Here is a 21,501-nt window from a genome sequence, read left to right as displayed (position 1 = left end):
GAGGAGAGCACAAAAGTTGGCTTGAAACTCAGCATTAAGAAAACTAAAATCATGGCATCTGGTCCTCTCACTTCCTGGCAAATAGATGGGGAAGAAATGGAGGTAGTGACAGATTTTACTTTCCTGGGCTCCAAGATCACCACAGATGGGGACTGCAGCCAAGAAATTACAAGACGCTTGCTCCTTGGGAGGAAAGCTATGGCAAATCTAGACAGCATACTAAAAAGCAGAGACAGCACCCTGACAACAAAAGTGCATATAGTCAAGGCTATGGTTTTCCCAGTTGCAGTGTATGGCTGTGAAAGCTGGACCATAAGGAAGGCTGAGCGCTGAAGGATTGAGGCCTTTGAATTGTGGTGCTGGAGGAAACTCCTGTGAGTCCCTTGGACCACAAGGCAGTCAAACCAGTCAGTCCTAGAGGAGATCAATCCTGACTGGTCTTTAGAAGGCCAGATCCTGAAGATGAAACTGAAATACTTTGGCCACCTAATGAGAAGGAAGGACTCCCTGGAGAAGAGCCTAATGCTGGGAACAATTGACAGCAGAAGGAGGGGACGGCAGAGCATGAGGTGGCTAGATGGTGTCTCTGAAGGAGTTGGCATTAGCTTAAGTGGACTCTGGGGGATGGTGGAGGACAAGAAGGCCTGGAAGAATGTTGTCCATGGGGTCATGATGGGTCAGACATGACTTCTCGACTAACAACAACAACAACAAATCTCCCTGGAGGATAGATTAATGATATAATTGAAAGATTGCCAAGGCTCATTCAGCGCTCTGACACATATCCCTTCCTTCTTATTCACGTGGGAACGAATGACACTGCCAGTGGAGTTCTGAAAAAATCATGTCAGACTTTGAAGCTTTAGAGAGGAAAGTCAAGAACTTCAGGGCACATATAGTTTTCTCTTCAATCCTTCCAGTTCCAAAATAGAAGAGGGGGAATAGACAGGGAAAATAAAATACTCCGTGAATGCCTGTCTGCAGAGGTGGTATTGACGCGAATAACTTGGATTCTGGGATCACAGGCTACACTTCCTGGAAGATGTGCTACTGGCAAGGGATGACTTGCACCTTCCAAGAACTGGTAAGAATGTTTTTGGCTACAGTATGAAGAAGTTTATTGGAAGGGTTTTAAACTGAATCCTTTGGGGGAGGGAGAAGTGCACCTGAGCATAACAACAGACAAAGGTTTGTGCAGCACAGCAGAGTTGCTCTAACAGTACCCAATAATAGTCTTCCAAAGAATGTAGAAAGAACAGTAGAGTATAAAAGCACATTGTCTTTGATGTCTATATACTAATGCTTGCTGTATGGGAGACAGCATGAACTTGAACTCTTAATACAGGAGGATGAATATGACTAGATAGATATAACTGAGTCTTGGTGGGACAACTCCCATGACTGGAATTCAATAATTGAAGAATAGAACCTGCTCAGATCAAAAAACCAAACTAAACCAAACCAAAAGGAATAGAAAGGTATGTGAAGTCAAATTATACAGACAGTCCCTGGGTTACAAACAAGTTCCATTCCTGAGAAAACAGAAAATAGTCTTTGATTCACATGTGTATGTAGGTTGGATTATGTATAGTTGGCTCTCCACTTTCATGGGGGTTAGGGGTGCAGAACCCTTGAGAAAGTGGAAAAACTATCTCTAGTCACTGCCCACCCCCAGGGTTTATGGCAGCTCATTTGTAAATACAGGTTCTTCGTAACTCAGATGTTGGTAACTTAGGAACTGCCTGTGTGTTGAATATCATATCTCTGCCCAGAAATATAGGAGGTTAAACTTATTAGCTCCATCAAGAGCAAATACAAGCTTCCCCCCGTGAGAAGAAGGGACAGCCAAAAGGCAGTTTATACATTTTATTTCTACAAGCTCTGTTTATCTTCAACTAATCTTTGTTCATTAGATTGACTTCTAATGTTGAAAATATAAAATAAACCTCTGTCATGAAGGTCAGAATGTGTAAAGATAAGCTTGGAAGCAAATATTTTGACACCAGAAGTGCAGGTCAAGATAACCATGTTCAAGTTATTTAATGGTTTCTGCTGTGATGTTTTCTGTTACTAATCAATGCAAAAAGCTAAATGTAGAAACGTAATGTGCATGACGACTATGGCAGCTGGTTCAACTGAAGATGGGATCACTCTCTATTGTAAGTGTGCAGAAAATGGCCTCCTTTTGGCACATGACAGCAATATATCCAGTCCTGTGTGGTTGGAGTACCATACGCTTATTGAGACCTAGTAAGCCAGACTTTCCAACAAAATATAGAGATGAGGAGTGCTGCACCTTTTCAATTGCAGTGCAGCCCAAATGATCCCTACTCACAGTCCAAGAGATGACCAACCTGATTCAACTCTTGGCTGTGATTACATGCCTCCAGAGTTGTTTAAAAGAAGCATTGTTTGGTGGGCTCCAATTCTTACAACTCTATATAGATGAGGATGCATAAATTCTCCCAGACTGGAGTTTAGCCACCGTTAGTCCTTTGTTCAGAAAGGGTGAGAAGGACAACCATGCTATCATCCAATTATTCTCCTTAAACATAAATAGTAAGATGTATCCTAGATATATTAGGTTGTAGGTTAGCTCCTCTCTTATTTAATATCTACATAGACTGTTTAATTAAGAGTTCTTAATCATTCTGATTTTCATCTACCCAAGCATTCAATTGTGTTGTTATATACAGATGATTTAGTGATTTTTTCACAGTCAGTTCCTGGTCTGAGCAGAGCTTTATGGGCCCTGGGACAACCCTGTTGTAGTTAATATCTTTGTGTAAGTGGATGGTAAGTTGTAAGCAAGTACAGTTTGTGACATCGCTCAACATCATCACTGATCAGTTGAGGCATTGCTCACTTTGTGGGGCCTGAGCCCAACCTGCAGCAGCTTCAACTCTGGTCTTCAATGACTTGGAATTTTAAAAATCTTGTCGTCATTATCATCATCTGATAGTCCTAAACAAACGGCATTCTGTATTCTGGAAGGAAAGAATTACAGCCCAAATAAAGTTTCTATAACTTGGCACAATTGACTAGAGTAGCAATATTTTGAAATGCGGACTTCATGACAATTTGCTTTGATTAAGCCTCCTCAAAGCTAGGCTGCTGTCAGGGTTGCCCATCTCTATGCTTGGTGTGTGTCCCTGAGATTTTGTAGTATCCCTTATTGTGGCTCTTAAGATGCAGTGGTAAAGCAGGTAGAACTACCACCACTCCAAAATAGGAACCACATAATGGAGGCTTAAAGGCTAGTATCCAACAATTAAAAGGACTCAGTGGTTTGATTACTGATACTTTTGGATCACAGAAATTATTTTGCTCTGGGAACTCTTCTTGATATGAAAAGAAAGTTATTTCCCATAGCTCTAGTGACAAAGACAAGATGTAAATATATTGTCGCACTTGTTTATACAGCTGACCTGTGTAAAAGAGTGTTGGGCTGAATAGCAGTGACTTGCCCAAGGTCACTGAAAGTTATGGCTGAGCAGTAAAATTGGTACTTCCAGAGACAGACGATTTCAGTGATTCTGCAGTCTGGTAGCCTCATCACTCTGACTTGAAACATTAAAGGCTGCATTGGAGTTCAGCATCTAGTTAACCAACAAACAATTGCAGCCCAGCCATTTGTTAACTACTAACAATCATATGCAGAGCTTCCCTAGCAACAAGTCTGTTTGGAACTCTTTTGCTTGAATACACTAAATTAATCTGCATCATCTTACTCAAAACAAAAAGGGCAAACAGGCCCATGTTACTGACTGGAGAACCTATGATGCAAAAGAAACCTCTAATAATCGGATCTATCACTGTCAAGCCATAATAGAACTCAGCTGTCCTAACTCTATTGGTTACTCATATGATTTCCTTCCAGTTGAGAAATATAAATTCCAGCTGAGCAAACATGGCAGGAATTCTTAATGTTGTAAGGCCTTTTCCTTTTTCCTCCTCCTTTAGAAATGATCTCATAGTGATCATGACATTGTACTGTAAGCTTCAAGTGAGCTACAGTAAAAGAACTTAATGGAACTGAACTGACACAAAGTTGACTTACTAGTGTTTCAGATCTGTATTTTCTTAGAAGTGTATTTTAATATATTCATATATTGAATCACAAAACCACCACTGTTCATTGATTTTCTGGTGTAGCAAAGTTTCCCCTGATCATTTCAAATGCTTGTGATGTGACTTTGTCATGACTTTATGGCAACTCTGCTTTAGTCGTACACTTGAATCTTGCTCTAGTTCTTACTATGTGAAAATGAAAAATGATACCTTCAAACATTTCTAAGATTTGGACCCAATTAAATCCAAGTTCTTGTCCTCCTTACTTAATACTACTATCTTAACAGGATATTGTTGCTATCACTAAATCAGAGGAAAACTAGACAAGGGATGTCCTTTTCAGGGATCCCCATCGTATGGAAGTAAGAGCAGGGAATGACCAGAAGGGCCTTCTCAGTTATGGCATCCCATCTTTGAAACAAACAGGTGTACCCCACAGAGGTACACCTGGAGCCTACTCTTGTTTTCTTTGTTGTACTATGTGAAACCCTTTTTATTATCCAGTTATTTTAATGGTTAACTTTTAGTCTTAAATTATTGGTTTTTATTAGCTACTGCTGCTTGGCCTGTGTGCCAACTTGATTACCTGTTCAGCTGTGTTGTAATTGTCACTGTTGTGTCAGCCTACTGCTTTATTGTTGTATTGTGATATTTGTGTGTGTGTTTTCTTGATTCTATGTCAATTTTATTTGTTAAACTTCCCGGAGATCCATTTGGCTATTGGGCAGTATAAAAATGAAAATAAATCTGTGGTTGAGATGTCATCCATACCTATCCATCCCTTGTCAAAAGCTTTCCTCAGTTCTCCTTACCCTTTCTCTGATAGCTTTTGTATATAGGTAAATGGGTTTAAGTTCCCAGGGCTCCAATTCATCATTTAGAGCAGACTGATTAATTAATTGAGGCTCCATGAAGAAGGAAGAGGAAGTGTGTGCACATTATGACTGATTTTCATAGACTTGCCATATACCTTATTTTTCTGTGTATAAGATGCTACTTTTTCTTAAAAACATTTACTTAAAAATGAAGGTGAGTCTTATATACGGGGGGAGGGGGGAGACTGGCATGCATGGGAGGCGGCATGCGCTGATGGGGAGGTGGCAAGGTGCCATGGGGGGGCGTTGAAGCGGCGCGGGTAGGCGGGAGGCCGGTGAGGTGGCGCGCATGTGCGGCAGCAGCTTGTTCACTGGAGATGGGTAGGAAAAGTGGGGGGCATCTTATACACGGAAAAATATGGTAAGTGCCTCTGTAGTTAAGACAAATGACCATTTCAGCATTCTGTCATTCTGAAAATGCTATTAATAAACCCGAGGTTATTTGTCTTATCACAAGATGAGGAGACTCTTAATGTATAAAGGATACAACGGGCTGCTTTGCACATAACATTGGCAAATTAAGTGTTAATTAACTCATAATATGCTGAGTTGCATACATTTGCCCCTTCAAATATGCAGCTTCTGATCAAGCTCAGTGATAGGTTGTTGCTTAATGTGCATATCTGGGCACTTCAGCTTTTTAATGGGTTAAACAACCCATAGTTAATCTAACACTAGGTTATTTTGGGGTAACAATCCAAAGAGTCCGGAAGTGCATGTCATGCAGCAGACTATGACTGTGCTGATTGGAGGTTTGATTTTTACAGATACAACAGCATATAACTTGGGAAATCATTGCGTAACATGTGATACTGACATGTAAACATGACAGGCAAGAGTCAGCAGGTTCAAGAAACTTCTCAGGGATAATGGGTGAGTGATGTATTATTTAAAAAGAAATGCATTAAATGACAGGCAGCCCGTTCATGCAATATTTTTTTCTGAAAGTCTAGAAGTTTTGCCTTTGGGCAGTTTAGTAAAATTTTTGTAATTAAAGAGTATTGCAGATTCATGCCTTATTAGATGTTTTGAGGAAATGCAATTATTCCGTAAGTAGTAGTAAATATTAGACAGCATCCAGTGTGACACTAATACTAAAGTAAATTACATTGAACTATTATAAATGACCTCTAGAACAGCACCAACAGCATTTGCTGGTGCAACAGGTTTCCCAGAAATACCTATCACACCAGCACCTATAGCACCAGTGCAAATATTTTTGGTATTGCTTTAGAGGCCATATATAACAGTTTAGTGTAATTTAATTTAGTGATTGTATCACATTTTATATGGGCCATAGCTTGCATCAGTATTAGTCCTGCTTAGAGTAAACTCATTGAAATGAAAGGAATTAAGTTAGATTAACATTGGTTCCAAACTCTTGAGCTGATGTTAAGCAGACTTCCACATTTTCACTCACAATGGTGAGCGTTCTGTTGATACTTAGTGAGCATGACCAGTTTGATGCTTTTTAGCTAAGGCAAATGGTAAGCAAGGAAAGACATGATAGAGGTTTGTGGAATTATGCAAAAAGAAATACCCAAGTAATTCAACAGTGTTGAATAGTGGAAGATTCGGGAGAAATCCTCTTATCTTTAGTGCTTCTGCACAGAGCACATAGGTAAACTATAGAATTTGCTACCACAAGTTGTAGTGATGGCCACAGACATGGTATTCAAAAGGAATTATACCAATTCATGAAGAATAAGGCTATTAGTGCCTACCAGTCATAATCACTGTTATCTACAGTAACAGAGATAACGGGAAGGAATTACAAATCTGAGGCTAAAGTATTAGGCAGGGACTTGGGGAGATTGATGTTCTAAGTCAACACTCAGCCCTGAACTTCACTGTGTGACTTAGGTCAATCACTACCTCACCTAACTTACCTAACAGGTCTGTTGTGAAGACAAAACGTACACCCCTTAGGCTTCCTAGAAGAAAGGTGGTATATAAATGTAGCAAATAAATGATATCTCTCAACTGTGGCTGCTTATTAGAAACAGTATGCTCCTAAATACTGCTTGATTGCTCCCACTGAAAATGACAAGTAAAATATTCCCTTGGCTAGCCTCTCCCGATTGCCCTCTGGATGCACACATTTTGTATCTCCTTTCCTGGGGACTTGAATATATATAGATTTTTTCCAGTCCGTGGGCTATTGTTTTATTTTCCAAATCTGTTAGCATAGTCTGTTGGTATACTATGTATTCCAGGTATTTTATTCCTTCCAAGTGCTTTCAGAGCAACTTTGATTCTCTTTCTGGTATTGCAGGTCCTTCCTCATAGGATTTCTCTCTTGAAGGAGTTTGACATCTTTTTATCTCTCCTGTATGGTTCTGTATATTGTTACCACCTTCTTTGTTCATGCTCAGGTGGTCCCCCTTTTGTCTTTCTACATTCCTAATCTAGGTTGGAATTTTCTTTGAATTCTTGGATCTTCTGAAGGAGGTTCCCCCCCCCCCCCCTTTCGTTGTTCTTTTCTGTTTCTTTACACTGGTCAATATAAGAAGTCTCTACATGATAGATACTAAAAAGTTGCATCCAGGGTTCTGACTCTGTTTCTGTCTCCTTTTGCTTCTTACTTGTTCTTAGACATTGCAAGCATTTCTTCCATCATCCATCTAAGCTTTTAAGGAGTTGGACAATGCTATGGGTATTGTCTTTTTGCATTGTTCCCTAAGAATGTCTCTGGTTTCAGACCACAGTTCTTCTAGCTCATGGTCAGTTGAATTTAGTTATGCACATCTTTTCTTTATGTGGACTTCAGATTGCTCTGGAGTGTTTTATTTTGTCACAATGTTTCTGTTAGCTATCTTTTTCAGCTTGACTCTGCTTTTTGATATTAAGAGTTCATAGGCCCTATGGCAATCTGCTCCTGGTCTTGTTTTAGCAGTGAGGATGCACCTTTTCCAGCTCCTGCTTGCAGTTACATATTCTGTTTGATTTCTATATTAGCCATCTGATTGGCTGCCTGAAGTGTGCACTTGCCATAAACAGATAGGTGGGTCCACAGAATTCTATGAGTTATTTTCCTGCTTTGTTTCTCATCTCTAGGTCAAAACCTTCTACAACATTGAAATCTGCTTCATTTCCTACTTTTGCATTCCAGTCACCTATGATTATCAGCATGTCTTGTTTTGGTGTGTTATCTGTTTCCTCTCAGACACCTACATAAATGTTTTTGATTTCTGCTTCAGCGTCTGTTCTTAGAGTATAGACTCAATGATGGTTATGTTGATAGGTTTTCTTAGGAGTTCTGATTTTTATGATGGGGTTGGACTTTCTTTCCTCAATATTAGAGTCTCATTGTTATTTTGAGTTTTTAGAGTAAAACGCTTTGTGCTTGTCTGACTGGAAGTGTCTCAGTCCAGTCCATTGTGGTTTGCTGTCAAGTACTGCAATTTTTAACAGATCCATTTCTTCCTTTATGATGTTCAGTTTGGCTTGGTTTATACCTTTCACATTCCATCTTCCAGTTGTATGTGTTGCATAGCATCACAATTTCACCTCTGCATGTCAGCCACTAGTCTTCCTTTCTGTTTAGCTCTAGTTGTGTCATTAGTGACAACACTATTGGTAGTTATCCTTTCCTCTTCCCCAGTAGGTGGTTGAGTGTCTTTGGACCTTGTGGTCTCCTGGCATTATCTCTTATTTCCTTTTGGATTGTTTCATCATAGGGTTTACAGGGTAAGTATATTCAGAAGTGCTTTACCATTGCTGTCTTCTAAGCTTGAGCATCACTGCCATTGTCTATGAAAAATCCTCCACCAGTGTCACCTCTTCCCTTGAGAAAGAAAAATCAGCCACCCATGTTGAATAACTAGTCTGAAATATTCCTAAAAATTAGCTTCCAAAATGTTAGTCATCAGCATACTGATGACTCCACAGCCCAAACCTCCTGATGATCTCTCCCAGTGGTTTCATGTAGATGTTAAATAGCAAGGGGGACAGAATGGAACCCTGTGGTACTCCATGGCAAAGTTGCCATGGCACAGAGCCAAAGCCCCCCAGCACCACCTTCTGGAATCAGCTGTCAAGGTAGGAGCGGAACCACTGCCAAGCAGTGCCACCTACTGCCAATCCCTCCAGCCTATCCAGGAGGATACCATGGTCAATGGTATTGAAAGCTGCTGAGAGGTCCAGGAGAACCAACAGGGACGTATTCCCCCGTCTCTCTCCCTGCACAGGTCATCATACAGGGCAACCAAGGCAGATTCAGTACTGTACCCATGCCTGAAGCATGACTGAAATGGGTCCAGATAATCAGTTTCATCCAAGAGTACCTGGAGTTGTCCCACCACCACCCATTCCAACACCTTGCCCAAAAATGGGCTGTTGGCCACCGGTCTATAATTGGCGGCCATCTCTGGATCCAGAGACGCCTTCTTTAGGACAGACCTGATTACTGCCTCCTTTAAAGGAGCGGGCACCCACCTGTCCCTCAGAGAGGCGTTAATAACCTCCAGGATCCAGGAACCAATTCCGTGTTTGGCTTTGGTCAGCAGCCACGAAGGGCAAGGGTTGGGTAAGCAGGTGGTAGGACGTACTTGTCCAAGTACCTAGTCCACTTCATCAGGCCGCATTAACTGAAATTCATCCATTAATACCTGGCCAGACTGGGTCATTGGTGTCTCCCCTAGAGGATCTGAATCAAATGTGGAGTCCAGCTCGTGATGAATCTGAGCGATTTTCTCCTTGAAGTGCTGGGCAAAGTTGTCACAGCAGGCCATCGGTGGTGGTACAGGATCTTTCTTAGGATCCGGGTGTATCAGCCCATGTACCACTTGAAAAAGCTCCACCGGATGGCACTGTGAGGAGGCAATGGAAATGGAGAAGAATTTCTTCTTCGCCACCCTCACCGCCACAGCATAGGCTTGATAATGAGCACGTAAGCATGTTTGGTCAGATTCATCCCGTGATTTCCTCCACTGATGCTCTAGTCGTCTCCCAGCCCGCTTCATCGCCTGTAATTCAGATGTATACCATGGAGATGGATGGGCTTTGCTTGGCAGGAGAGGACGCTTAGGGGCAATCATGTCAGTCGCTCTGGCCATATCCCCATTCCATAGTTCAGCCAGAGCATCAACAGGAGCACCAGCTTTATCAATCGGAAAATCCCCCAGAGCCCTCAGGAATCTGTCTGGATCCATCCGGCTCCGAGGGTGGACCATCACAATAGGGTCCGCACCCTTACAGAGGGAAAGGCCAGCTCCGAGCTCAAACCTCACGAGGAAGTGATCTGACCATGACAAGGGAGTGAGACACACATTCTTCACTCTCAAATCACCCTCTTCCTGCCCCGTCGAGAAAACCAGGTCCAGTGTGTGACCATGTTCATGGGTTGGGCCTATGACATGTTGAGACAGCCCCATGGCTGTCATGGAGGCCATGAAGTCCTGAGCCGCCCTGGTCAGAACCGTCTCGGCATGGAGATTGAAGTCCCCCAGGACCAGCATCCTGGGAGTCTTCAACACCAGGTCCGAGATGATCTCCGTCAGCTCAGGCAGGGAGTCTGTTGGGCAGAAGGGTGCACGGTACACCAGCAGAATCCCCAATCTGTCTTGATCACCCAGCGCCAGGTATAAGCACTCTAGACCTGGTCTCGAGGGAACAGGAAGCCCTGTGAGGGAAATAGAGGCTTGGTGAATTAAAGCGACCCCCTCCCCTCAGGACGTGGCTGATGCTGAACTAGATACCCAGGCGGGCACAGCTGAGAGAGGGCCACATCCCCCCCTCCCACCCAGATCTCTGTAATGCAAGGCAGGTCGGCCCCCTCATCCACAATTAAGTCGTGGATGAGGGATGTTTTATTATGGTCCGACCTGGCATTAAGCAGCAGCACCGTCAGGCCTGAGGGGCGGTTGATAAGCTTACCTGGAACCTTTCAGTTGGAGGAATAACCAGAAGGGGGAACAGGTATCAACCATCTGTCCCTCCTTCTATGCCAACATGTTAATCCCCCAACGCCATATCTTCCCTTGCCCAACACCACCCTAGTGGTGGCGCCCATGGACTTGCCAGGCGACCCCATAAAAGCAGCAGCCAGACGTGGAGTCACTAAAACAAATACAATAAAATACAATTTAAAATCCTCCAGCCCACCCACTACAAAAAACGCAAAGTTCCTGGCCCGGCCCCACACGGCCCCAAACAGCGACGACGCCCTTAGGCCGTCGCCCAGCGAGTTAAGCCTGTGGCCCCTCCCCATGCCCCACCCCCAATCCGGCACAACGCTGGGGGGGGGAGGGGAGCAAGGGCAGGGCCCGCAGAGAACTTGCCGGCGCAGGTGGAGGAGCCGCAGGCCGGCGGCATCCCTGGTCCCGCGGTGGCTGCCGTCTGATGGAGCAGCGGTGGCGTCAGCGGGTGCAGCAGCATCTGCGGTAGCCAGTCAGTCCCTGGGCAGCGGCAGTGGTGGGCCTGTCCTGGGCCTGTATTCATAAATTAGTTTAAAGGGAGAAAGTACTGTTTCTTGGCCCAGTATACTTTGATGGCACCCAAACTCTAAGCACATGCTAATTTATTTGCAAAGATTTTCCTGAATCACCAATTTTAAACTGCCACATATTGCAGATAGGCTTTCACCATGACCTTTATTTACTATATAATTCCCCCCTTTTCTTTTTGTTTCATGTCCAGCCAGAGAGAGAGCGAGAGAGCTGTGAAACACAAAGCTGGCACATTACCATGTGATTTTCAATCAATCCTAATGAAAAGTAGGATGCTACTGCTGCTAGTTGGGATTTTTTCCCTAAAGGACTGTCAGCACAATCCTCCCTAGATATATATGTGTGCATGCATATATGGATTCAACATGTCGTGAAATGTGCTTTCCATTAATTATTTAAGGAAAACTGAGAATATGATTTTTATTTTTAAATTATAACATGTGAACATTAAAAATGAGAAAATTGCACAAATTTTTTCATGTGACAAAGGTAGAAAGCAGACATTCATACTAGTTTTAAAGGCTATGGTGACTTTCCTGAGTCATAAAAGCAGCTGATTAATTTGATGATAATACATAATAGTCAGTTTGGGTGTGACATGAACCAGTTTTGCATGAATTTATTTCTCATTATTAGGGAGCAGAGTAATGCCTATCAGTTCTGCTTTCTGGATATACTTTGCACTGGAAAATGCACCTATTCCTTTTACAGTTCTCTGGCATGCAAAATATTTATGAAATGCTGGAACCAGCCAGATGACCTAGGAGTCACCTGAGAAAGAGACTAATGTATAGAGGTGAAAGGTTAGGTGCCATTCTTGCTGGTGTGTTCTGTTCTTCTACCTCTACATGCTATTCTTGAGGACATGCTTATTTGAGAGAGCCTGGGACTGAATTCTTCCTGGCAATAAAGTTCCGATTAGGGTGTTTTTATTCTGTTGAGTAGCTACTGGTTGAAATTAAAATTAAGAGGTAGCCACGACCCATTAAAATATGCTAGAATTTAGAATTTTTGCACCATTTTATTTTATATTTTATTCCTTTTAAAAATCTCTGTTAAGTTAGCCACTGTGTTCTATTTGAGCAAATTCTAAACTGTAATATGTGCATATTGCTTTTAATGAATTGGCTGTGTCTTATTACCAGTCTGACTGTGGGGCATGAACCATCTATGTTTTGAAGGTGCAGAGGGAGGAACAAGAAGAATGGGAAATGTTTACTGAATCATAATTGTGAGACAGATGTTCTGATTGGCAGAAGAACTACAAGTAATAGCTGGCTATTAATTGCAGCTATCCCTTAATAATTTGAGTAGTTAACCATAAAGGAATAAAAGTGTAATAGGAATTTCTGTATTCCTTGGTTGTTGTGATGGTATTTCTACTCTTGGTTCAGTGTTTCCTGATTCTAATGTACGAGAATCTACCACTTGTTTGACTGGATGTAAATACTTGGGGGTTCTGTGTTGAATCTGATTTCAACTGGGGATTTTAGAACAGTATATTTAGAGCTGTGACACATCTGTGCATGACTTCAGTTGTAAACACATAATACCTGTAAGATATCAATAGTTCATACTTTCCATCTATTTTATATGTGTGTGTGCTTAAGTCTATTTAATGGAAAAGGTGTATGGAAATTCAGAGTTGTCTAAAGAGTGCTGTATGTTAAAAAATAAAAATGTACAGGTTTATATGATGAAAGTAATTGCTTGAGAAGTGTAAAGGGAATTTTAAATTGCATTTATAGTATTTTTACTCTACCTTACAATATAAAGTTTCCAGGGTTTAAAATATTGACATTGGTTAATCCTATGTGACTTAACTGTCAGAAAGTGTCTGACTTCTAAAAATTTAAAGATTTCTGCATCCAGACAAGGGAGTTTATCCAGTGTTCTGAGTGATTGCATTTCTTAAATCTGTGTGCCATTGAAAGAGCAATGATAGTTGTTTAGATAATTGTTACAGTACAGACAGAAGTGGGAACTTTGAGCACAAGGAAGTTAAAAGGTATTTATAATGATGAGGATGTGAAGATGGCGAAGAATGAAACACAGTCTAGAAGGCAAGATATAGAGGTCATGTGCTAAGTGAGAAAGAGGCAAAGGAAAGTAAGGATGTCTGCCAGTTGGCACAGCTTGACTATGTATCAAATATCTGAAAAACAGAATAGGTGACTTTAACAGCACATTTCAATTAAACTCATATTAAGCTTTCTAAGTTGTTGTGAATTTTACTCTGCATTGCATTGTTTTTCCTTTTAAAAATTGGATTCTTGTAATCTTTAAGGAAAACAAAATGAACCCTTAAAAGAGGAAAGGTCAGAAAAATGTATTATTAAAGTTATCATAGCAACTCCTTGCCTCCTCATTCTTACTTTCACACTCTGCAAATTCTCTCCATTCCTTAACTGGAGAAAAGAAGAATGTAAATAATTGCCTTATAGTGAAGGTGTCAGTTTCTCCAGTCTAAGAACTGGGTTGGAAGTTTGGTCTTGAGAATCATGGCAATATAATACTCATAGAGATATCCTGTTGATTTCTTTACATTTCTCTCCTGGCCCTTCCAAGGAACTCAAAGCAGCTGTCAACAATTTAAAGGAGAGACATGAAGTGTGCATGCGAACATACATGTGTCCGCTGCTGCTTGGGTAGAGTTAAAATGTAATCCAAACAGCAAAATTTTGCAATGCAGCTCAAACCCATCAAACCTATAGGAAGAAAGAATTCCACAATTATGGAAATTCATGGAGAACCTGTCAGTGTGCCTTTTGAATATGATTCAGAAGTTGCCCTTAATCTTAAAAATCAAGGCAACATATAAATTTAGGATGTAATCTCCCACATATTCAGAGCTCAAGTTGTTTGTAGTTCTATAGGACAAATCCAAATCTTTAATGTGCACCCAGAAAGTATTGGAAAACTATTGTCAATATTCAGGTAGTGGTCTAAAATGTTTCTGGTAATCCAGTAAAGCAGCTAAGCATTAAATTGCTTGGTTTCTGGGAAGATGCAGCATATGATCCTCAGGCCATTCATCACCTTGAAAAGGTTTCCTGGATATAACTTTACAAATAAAAGGGAGTAGCAAAAAACTCTGAGTTCTGGAATATAGGTTGGCTTATTCTTCACCACTGCAAGTCTCCTAGACATCATCAGTACTACACAACTGTTTATAGAGGAAGGAAAAACTTTTGTGTGTGTCTAGCAAAATAATGTAGAGTTTATTACCGTGTGCCACTTGTATGGTCATAAAGTCCTGTACGTAACATTATGTATGTTGAAATTGTGTTGGGGTTACCCTTTCTGGAAACAGTTTTTGTCAGGTAAGGAACTGCAGCCCATCCCTTTTCACAGCAGAATGTATCAAGAATGTTGTCATTTGTAACCTGAAACAAGCGAGCCATCCTGTACTGTGCAACTTGAAAGCATAATATAGTGAGAATTTATTTTATCTACTTTCTAAGTATGAGATTTGATATGCTGTTGTCATTGTAGGATTTATCACTACTGCCATAAGGACTAGAAAAATAAGGCTAGAAATGTCCCTCTGTGCAGCATGGAAATAATTGGGAGAGAGAAGGTAAAGGTAGCCCCCATGTTGTACTTTCCTCACAACTTATCTATATTAAATTCAGATATGAAAATAATATCAGTATGTTTAATCTAGGAATATTATTTATAAAACAGAGGGCAGAAACAGATTAATCACCTTGTTCAATTAGGCTTTGAACCTGATTTAGAACATTTTTTAATGCTACTTGTTCCTTGAGCTAATGGTGTCTGAAAGTATTTTAGAACCAGGATGGATTCATAGGAATGTTGGATTATAGAGGAGTGTGCATGAATTTGTGAATATGTGTAAGCTTATAGCAGTTTAGGAAAGATATAAGTTGCAAACATGTTCCTATACTTTTAGAGAATTCCAGAGATTTTTATTCCCTATATTGCATTATATTGCCTTTTCTTTCCACAAATCAGAATCCTTTCCCCTTGTGATCTAAGGTCAGCTGCTACAAGATGGGAGTTACTAAAGAGTGCTCTCTGTCTAATGAACTTCACCCTCACTGCTCTTCTGCTAGCAAGCCTTGCTTTTTCACAGCCAGCAGCTCCCTGAGTTTTGCATATATTTTGAAAAAAGAAGGCGCTAGCAAACACAGACTGTGAATTCAGCTTTTTTTACTTGTATACAGATTTAAAGTGGCAAGCAGCAGAAAGGCTGCCCGTAAATGCTTCCTTGTAGGAAACATTGTCCCTGATAAGAACAAGGGTTGAAATGGTACTCCATGTCCAGTCTCTTAAAATTGGGAAAAATAGATTATCCTTTGGAAGGAAGCATTTAAGAGAGGGAGGGGAGAGGGAGAGACCCAAACACTTATAAAAGCTTCAGACTGCTAACACTATCTTAAAATAGGCACTCCTCCTTTTCTCCTCTTCTAAGGCAACACATGTGGCATTATCTAACTATAGCTGAGGTGGGGACCTTCAGTTGCTGATTGTGACCTCCCCTTATAGCTCTGTGTACCACCTTACGGACCATTCTTGAAGATATGTTGACCATCTAGGATTCTGTGGAAAGTGTCATGGTGGGATTATTCAAAAACAATCTGTGACTAGAAGGTATCACTTGCATCCTATCCATTGTCTTTACCTAGATGAAAATTATGCAAACGTAATAAATAAATTTGATAGACAGAGTAATCCCTTGGCCTCTGGACAGCATGTAGAGAGCCATGGAACCGTTTTTATTTTTTAGTCCCAGTTTTGAAGTTAGAAGACAACTCTGCCCTTGGAGTTGGGACTCCGTACTTGGAGTACCCTTCATAGCTGGCCTGGAACAAACCACACTTGCTGCATTGCTCAGAACATAAAAGCAATGTTGGAGAAAGGGTAGACAGTGTGTTCCAGGGGGCAGGAAGGGGAGACTGGTGGTATCTCAACCTCCTCCTTTCAGCCTCCAAAGCACTGCAGTTAGATTGCCAAAACTTGGTTCTTTAACTGCTTTGCACAGTGGGAGGAACACATGAACAACCTTCATCTCCACAATCTTCCCACCTTGCAGAGGATGCCCATAATTGCCAAGTTCAGAGGACTGCAGGCATACCCATTGGATTGTACCCTAACACTGTTAAGATTGATTATATGCTTAATGTCTCTTTAATAGTTTTTCTTTCATTGCCTAGCCAAAGTTAAGCTGTAACTTTTCAAGAACAGTGATTTTTTTCCATTGAAGTTTGAAGTAGAAATGTTTCAAATACAAATTATGCTAATTTGCACAGCATCATTTTCATAGGAAAATGTTTCATTTGCTTAAAGTATTCTGCTGCCTTGAAACTGAGGGTGGACAACTTGTGACTCTCCAGAAGTTTTGGTCAATTCCCATCATCCTTCACCATTGGTTATGCTAACTTAGAGCTGATAGCCATAGACCAAAATGGAGAGAGGGTTGCCCAACACTCTGTTAGAGAGATCAAATTTTGTATGCTTATTCAACTTGTAGTTAGTGAATGAAAAATATACCAGGTTAATTTTCATCCCGATACACCCCAAGTAATTGACCTGAATATATTAGGAGAAAATTTGAAGTACATTTAATGTGATTTAAATGCTTTATTAACTTCTGCCTTTCTTCAGCCCCTTTTCAGAGCACTTGCCAACGCAATTATTGTGGTCCCTTGACACTTCTGAACATCGTCCCCCAGAAATATATGCAAATACAAAAGCTGGGAAGTAAATGGGAGGGAGAATTTGTAAACTTGCAGAAACAAAGTGGTTAATGCTGGTATGAAATTTCCCCATTTACTTCCCAGCCATTAAATATTCATATATTTCTACTGTATTTTTTAAAAAATGATCAGTGAATTGCTGTAACTGCAGCAGTAAGTGCTCTAAAGGACGGTAGGGGAAATTAATATTTTCCCTTTTAGGAATAGCTGGATACTTGGGATGGGTTGACAAGGTGGAGGGCTGAAAATTGTCAGCTTAAAATTGAGGCAGTTACCTTTCTAAGAGGGAGATATTGGCCTCCCTTTTGGTGCAGTTACTTTTGCCATTTTTTCCTCACCACCACTGCTTGAGTTGAGATCTAGGCAATCTCTGGTAACTTCACATAAATTTGCCTATAATTTACCTTGTTAATGTCCATGCATGCTACCCACTGCACATCACAACTCCCTTTACACTGAAGCATGCTAGGAAATTAACAAGGCAAGACTTCTTATATCCAACAACTATAAGTGCATACTTGGGAGAGACCAGCGCATGCGCACATGCACACATCAACACAGTTTTCTGGAGCCAAAACAAAAAAAGTTGGCAAGCCAGTGATGGTTGCATCAAAGTGCATCTTCGGCATCAGCCAAAGGATTTTCAGGTGTGATAGCAAAGTGTGGGAATGGATCTTGCTGCTTTTTCTGAGAAGTTCACCAGGCGATCCTCACAATCTATGATAATGTTGTTCTCCCTAGTTCAGGCAACGCAACAACATATTTTGTATCAAACAACTCTTAGAATAAACCATGGCTTGTTGCCACCAAGTAAGTCATCCAGTGGGAAACAGTCTTGCTTCGGCCTACACAATAACCGATTCTAGTTACCTATAATGCGTTGTTGTTATATAAAACAGGTCAGTATATTGTTTGGTTTTGTGTTAATTTTTGCCCTCTGCTCACAGCATGTTGTGGCACTTGTAACTATGTATGCTTTGCATTTTTAATAACCTTCTTTATCTGTTTTAGCAAGTCCCTTTAGTCTTCTGTGTGTTCTTCCTATTTTTTGAAAGTGTAACGTATTTTCTCTCTGCTGCCCCCCATTTCTTATTTACCTGTTTTTATCAAGTGAAGTTGTTTTGAAGCTGCTCCTAACATTTTGAAGTAAATATTTTAATTGTCATATAAATTTAGTGTGGCATGTTTTTTCCTCACTGGAACTACCAGTATTTGTTCAAAATTGCTATGCATACTAAGTTTTTCACAACCACAGTTATCATAAATTGTGCAGAGCTGCTGCGCTAGTAATTAAATTTGATTCTACATCCCATTTAATCACTTTGTGGTCGCTTGGGTATATTGTCCTCTTCCTTATTTATTTATTCAGTTCTTGTTCAGTTCTTGAAAATCTCAGGTAGACAGGTTGGTCCCTGCCACGATTCAGAAAAAAATATTATTTAATCTTATTATTTGCGTGTCTCATCTAACTCATCTCATCTAAGTGTTATGAATAACACCTATATCATACATACCAAATGCATTCCAATTAAATTTGGACAGAAACTTGCATGCAGTAGCAGTACACATAAATATTGTCAATGTGGACATTATTTAATTCCATAACCATAGATATTGGAATATCCAGTCAAGACTTTTTTGCTTTATTCCTGCTTTAAATTCATCTGGAAGTTTGCTGTGACCTCATGTGCAGCTGCCATTATTCAGTCCTACTATACTGTCTGCTCTGTTCTGTAATTGTTTCTATCCCCGCCCATCTTTGATGTGATAATTTACTGTTTCCCTGAGTACTGTAGTACAAGTAGAAGCCTAGTAGTATATAGAAATCTATATTTATGTGCATGCTTATAAAATAATGTCACAGTACCTCTTCGGGCCAAACGGCACAACTTCTTTTCCATTGATTGTCACCATCAGAGCATTGTAAAAGCTCAAGCAGCACATCCAACCATACTTGTATCCTCTTTATATCTTAAATATAGGAAGTATGGCAATCACATGTCATATAACACAAACTGCAAGCTGCTTAAAACATGGCTTGCTGAAGAGGTGCTACATCTGGTTTGGACAGTTTTCCTCACATAGTATATGACCTCAGTGACAAATGGGAATCATAGTAGAAATCCTAGAATTTGTGTTATTGAAAGAAAGTCTGTTTGAAATTCTTGCTTTAAAAATATGGATGTTTTTGTATCTTAATATTCAGATGGGTGGAAGTATGATCCACTCTTCCTTGCAGAATTCCTGTTTCTGTTTTAGAGAAACGCCTGTTCCCAGGCAGCAATATGCCAAAGATATGTATGGTTTTTCAGGAGTACACTTTCTTTCTAAAGTCCAGCTGTTCCTTTTGTTGATCACAACTTTTTGAAATAGCAACAAATAGTAAATATTTGCATTTACTGTTGTAAATCATCTAAGCAGCCTATTCTGATTTCAAAGAGGTCAAGGATTTATCAGTCTTAAAATTATCCCGAGTGCTGTCCAGCTCTTGCTAAATTTGCCTCCAGGCAAATGACCAAACAGCAGTCATTAAAGTTGACATATAACTCTTCATGCAAGACAAGTGGCTGAGTGGCAAGTACCATCTGTCTAGTACTTACCTACCTACACCATTGCTGAAATGCTGTCCCAGGTGCTTATCCTCAACTGAAATAAGAGGCTACCATAGTCCTATACTCTTCTATATGTGGAAGATGTACTCTGTTCACTGCAATATTGTTTTATACTTTGTGCTAGAGTATTTATTGTGCCTAGAAGAAGGAGCATGTGCACTGCTGCACAACCTACCTGTTTTAACACTTGTACATTAGTGGAACAGCATTATTTCCTGTGTGCTCCCAATTCTTTGGACCCTATCCATTGCTTTCTGTCATCATTCTTTAAGCACACAGCATCCATGCAGTGAAGCAGCTCTGTGCCACTTGCCTTTCCAAGTTCCTTTGCATTTTAGCTAGGTATTAAAATAAATAGATTAATGATGCCAACTGGCAAAACAGAACATTATTATGGTGGCTTCCTGAATCAGCTACATAATCCTGGCAGGAGTGGAAAATTGGGAGTGGATTAAAGAGGGTGAGCAAAGCAGGTAGTAGGCTAACCACTGGCAGAACAGTGACAAAGATTGCCATACTGAAAGAGATAGGGGTATGTGCTAAAGTTGTCTGGGTCCTTGCTTGTCACAGTGTGTCCTTTTCCAATCATCTAAACTTCTCTGGGCTAATAAACCCTTTAAGGAAACAAGTCCTCTATGGTTCCCCAAAATCACTTGGGACGAGTATATTGGAGCTTGTTGCAATAAATTGGCCTCTCCTTGGTTATGGACTTGCTTTGACATAGCTATATGTGAACAATTTCTTTAATTGTTTCCATCTGTATTATTTATTATATACCTATGGGGTGGGGACAGAAAAAACAGTTTGCACATGTATGTTTCATACTGGCTTGTTCTTAATATATTTTAACACCATCTCTGTGCCACACACAAACTGTTTTTTCTTGCCTCCAAATTATGAGTCTTCCAGTGCAGTGAGGTTACCAAAACCATCCCAGCAATCCTTGTCATTTTAGATGTAACTGTTTGGAATCATAAAATGTTATGGGGCCGAATGGATAGTTTACTCACTGATAGGATTGACAGGGGAGTGAGTATTTTATTTTATTCATTTGGGTATTTTTACCCTGTCCAATACATTGCAAGTCTCTGGACGACTTATGTGGGAATGTTTGAAGAAAAGCATTGAGAATAAAATCGAGTATACATATTCTGCTCCCCCCTCCCCCCAGTCACAGCCATTCCATTTTTAGACTGGTAAATTTTTACAACTTTGCTTTGTCTTGTACAATAGTAAGACCTAAATTAAAATTCTTTTACATCTTAACATGAACTTGTCTTCATAATCTAAGAGAAGTGTCACATTACTAACATAATGTAACATAATTTAACATGACTACCTAGCATAAAGGATCTCTAGCATAACACCAACAGTGTTAGCTTGCACAACAGGACTCATCAGAAAACATGTCACAGAAATGAGCTCTATTAGTGTTGCACTAGAGATCTCTTATGCTAGCATAATGTAATTTGCATTAGCAGTATGCTACTATAGGATACTACTCTACATAGAATAGTTGAGTTGGAGGAGGCCATTAATGCCACTAGGTCCAACTCCCTGCTGTTGCCGGACATTAGTTTACCTCATCCCTCTCAGATGACTGTCCAATAAAGGGGGGGGGGACTCCACAGTGAGTAGACAAATCTACATTTTTAGACATGTGGAAAAAACACTCCAGCATGGGATTTTATTCTTTAACACTGCCCTCCCTAACCCAACACTTTGGGATGTGTTGTACTACAAGCTCCATCATCCCTACTCTGTATGACAA

General features: G+C 40.5%; 2 protein-coding genes across 2 annotated transcripts in view; one reads left to right on the top strand and one right to left on the bottom strand.

Annotated features, from left to right (window-relative positions):
- The window catches only part of CDYL (chromodomain Y like), a 129,641-nt gene that overhangs the window by 86,498 nt on the left and 21,642 nt on the right, over positions 1–21,501 (top strand). The window lies entirely within an intron of this gene.
- The window catches only part of RPP40 (ribonuclease P/MRP subunit p40), a 63,198-nt gene continuing 52,944 nt past the window's right edge, over positions 11,248–21,501 (bottom strand). Inside the window, exon 11 of the transcript XR_006417155.1 lies at positions 11,248–11,377. The gene's annotated coding sequence lies outside the window, so the exon portion shown is untranslated. The remainder of the gene's footprint in view (positions 11,378–21,501) is intronic.

Source organism: Varanus komodoensis, unplaced genomic scaffold (genome assembly GCF_004798865.1).
Source record: "Varanus komodoensis strain SLA01 unplaced genomic scaffold, ASM479886v1 scaffold8, whole genome shotgun sequence".
Taxonomy (NCBI): Eukaryota; Metazoa; Chordata; class Lepidosauria; order Squamata; family Varanidae; genus Varanus; species Varanus komodoensis.
The sequence above is the reverse complement of the archived record's forward strand: the minus strand, read 5'-3'. Positions and strand labels throughout refer to the sequence as shown.